At 45.7% G+C, this 3563-nt stretch overlaps 1 pseudogene; it reads left to right on the top strand.

The window, feature by feature from the left end:
- The first annotated feature begins 1682 nt into the window (after window positions 1-1682).
- On the top strand, window positions 1683-3224 carry LOC109675585 (apolipoprotein L3-like; annotated as a pseudogene).
- The last annotated feature ends 339 nt before the right edge of the window (window positions 3225-3563 follow it).

The raw sequence follows: 3563 nt of genomic DNA, 5'->3' as shown, positions 1-3563 counted from the left end.
GTGCCAATCTCTTTAACAGCCATGCCCTCCTGGTCCACAGCTTTCAGTGGTCTCCTTTTCTGGGAAGACTCCATGTTTTTCCAATCCTTGCTTTGCTTTTTGCTTTTGATTTTCACTGTAAACCTCCCTACCAGCAATCATCCATTTCCTGTCATGTATGGAATGCCAGGCTGTTTGAAATTTCCTCTGCTAATTAATTAATCCATCAAGTTTATATTCAGCCTCGCTCAACTCTGAGACAACTCAACTCTGTGTGAGTGGAGCACCAATGTCCTCTGCTCCAATTCCCACTGCAGTCCTTCCTCTCCTCTAAAACCTCATGAGCCTGCCCTTCCTTCCTGCACTCCTGCTGGCATTCTAGTCTTCTGAGATCCCTCCAGAATCTCCCACTGAGCTCTGCTTGCATTATTTTACATTTTTTCCAGCCTGCTTCTCTTAACTCTTCCAAATTTCTCCCACAAACCAGTTCCAAATGGTTAAACATGATCAGGTTTATTCACAGGAACAGCCACCTTCCTGATATCAATTTGCTGTATTAATTGCTTTTCTGATTGCTGTGACCAAATACCTGACAGAAACAACCTAAGCAGAAGAAGGACTTACTTTGCTCACAGTTTCAGTGTTTTCAGTTAATTGAGAAGGGGAGAGGGTGGCAGGGTAAAATATGTTATGGTAGACAGGAAGCAGAGATTGGGCATAGAGGAAGGGGCCAGGCCAGAACATACTCCCCCAGGATACGCCCCAGTACCTACTTCCTCCAAGCAAGACTCACTTTCTACTCCTCACCCTTGCCCACTAATGGCATCAAGTTATGAATCCATCAGTGGATTAATCCATTCATCAATAGAGCCCTCTTGTTCTAAAGGTCTTTGGAAATGCCATCACAGACACATTCAGAGGGGTGCTTTACTAATCTCCTACACTTCTTAGTCCAATACAGTTGAAAATTAAGATTAACCATCACAGTGGTGAAGGCCTAGGAGTGAGCTATCGGTCAGAGGAGGAACCAATGCAAGCACCGTCCCAAAGCAAGAAAGACCAGGGTCAGAGTCAGGGTTCAGGATGGAGGAAGAACAGGCCTAGGATGGAGGAGTTAGTAAATGGCTGGAGGATAAGGGCTGGGTCCAGAGGGAGGTGACAGAGGTACTGAAGCACAGGGAGGCTATGGACCTAGGACAGGACACATGAGAGGGCGATTCGGCATTTCTTTCTTCCCCAAGTTGATCCCATCTTTGATGAGCATAGGGACTGTGGGTGGTTGTTTCCTGCTTACCCTGGCTGTGGTCTGGGAGTTCTCATCTGCCATTTTAGAGCCTTTTTTGTTCTACATAGAGAAGCCCTGATTGATAATTCACTGGAACTACTGGAAGATGGGTATTTTACAGTTATGATTTATTACAGAGAAAGGACAGAGGTTAAAATCAGTCAAGCAGTTGGTTGCTGGAGGCTCACACCTATATCCTAGTGACTTGAGAGGCAGAGATCAGGTGGTTGCATTTCAAGGAGCATCTATGATGTACCAAAGATGTTCACCATAGAAAGAAAACTCTGTATGCCTATAAAATCCTTTTCCATTAGATTTATAGTTAAATCTGTGTGATTAGTGGAGGGTGAAGCCTATGCAGCCCCTTTTACAGAAAAGCAAACATTGCTTAATCACTTGACCTTTATTGCTACAGGGATGAGGATATGAGTTTCATCAAGCTCTGAAGAAGCTCACAGCAGACTTGGCCATGGAGGACAAAGACGGGCTCCAGAAAGACCAGCAGGATAGGGAAACCAATTTGGACACATTTCCTCAGGGGAAAATGGAGCTTGAGGAGCACATAAAGAAGCTCCGGGCCCTCGCAGACAAGATTGACAAGGTGCACAAGGACTGCACCATCTCCCATGTGGTGGCCACCTCCACTGGTGCTGTCTCTGGAGTTCTGACAATCCTTGGCCTGGCTCTGGCACCAGTGACAGCAGGGGTCAGTCTGGCACTCTCAGCCACTGGGATTGGGCTGAGAACAGCAGCTTCTGTGACTAGTGTTGCCACTAGCATCGTGGATCACTCAAGCACGTTGTCTGCCAAAGTTGAAGCTGGATCTCTGCTGTCCAACAGCATGGACACAATGAAAGAGGTTAAGAATGTTCTTTCACAGACCATACCCAGAGTGGCTTCCACAACCACAAGGTGCATTCGAGATCTGCAAGGCATTGAGAAGATCATCCGTGCCATCAAGCTGGCAAAGCCAACTCTCTCTTAGTAGCCAATGCCAAGTGTCTCATGACCACTGGGAGAATCTCAGCTCGAAGCACCAAGCAAGTGAAGAGAGCCTTTAGAGGCACTGCACTGACAATGACCAAAAGAGCCCAGATAATAGGTGTAGCCACTGCAAGTTTCTTCCTTCTGATGGATGTGATCTGTGTTGTGAAAGAATCAATGCATTTGCATGGTGGAGCAAAGACAGAGTGTGCTGCAGAGCTGCGGCAGCAGGCTGAGGAGTTGGAGAAGATGTTAGAGGAGCTCATCTTGATCCAGGAGAGTTTGCCTTCAGGCTCTACTCAGTGACCCCTCCACTGAGCAGCACGGAGGCTGGGAGAGAATTGCTGGACATCTTCATGGAAAATGGAGATCCTTCCACTGCATCAACATAGGAGGGATGGACTCATGGCAATATTGCATGAGAGGGAGCCTCACATGAGGTGACAGGAAGTTAGAGCACAGGAAGAAGCCTGTCTTTTGCTTTTTCACTAGGTTCTTCCTCTTGGTTCCCTCCACTTCCCAACTTAGCCACACTGAAGATAAGGCTTCCAACACAAGAACCCTTGGGGAGCACTCTCAGCCCATACCCAAACCACAGCACTGCTGAACTCTAGGTTCAGCCTCAAACTTGGCCCCAGCTTAGGCTCCTCCTCCTCACTGTTGTCACTGAGCTGTCAGCTTTACCACTGCTTTGAGGTGGCATGAGAGACCTCCTCCTCTGTAATTATACCTAATTTGTTATATTTCCAAATAATTCCACACCCAACAGCTAGACTATGGTGTTGAGACTGAAAGTCAAAAATTTCTCTCTTTGTTCTCTGACTTTGGTCCCCTTGGGGCGACAGAGGCCTTTGGTGAAATGCTCAAAGACACACTGAAGGATTAAAAAGTATGAGATGGTGGGAGTCACATCTGTTCAGATGTCATAATTCTTCTCCCGTGTGCCAGCTGTGGGCACTTTGAGACAGAGGAGGGGGCAGGGCCTGGCCAGTGAGCACTGCTTCCTGTAATAGGAATGTTGGGTAGATAAAAAGACATTGTTTTTCCTATTGAGGTTTTAAAGTCTGCTGCAATGGAAAGAGGTCTGGAAAGGTGAACAGAAAAGGCCATGCTTGTTCTGTAGTTTTTAGAATAAAAATTTGAACAGTGATCAGTCAATGTTTTGTAAATATTCTCCCAATGATGACATATTCTAAATGGGTGAATATAGAAGAAATTGATAATTGACCCAAATTATTATTTATTATTGTGAATAATAAAGCTTTTAATTTACAAAATTATCCATTTCAATCCTTTTCCTTTCTCTCCCTTTGAT

The sequence above is a fragment of the Castor canadensis genome, chromosome 8, assembly GCF_047511655.1.
Source record: "Castor canadensis chromosome 8, mCasCan1.hap1v2, whole genome shotgun sequence".
Lineage (NCBI taxonomy): Eukaryota > Metazoa > Chordata > Mammalia > Rodentia > Castoridae > Castor > Castor canadensis.
This window is presented reverse-complemented; position numbering and strand designations above follow the sequence as displayed.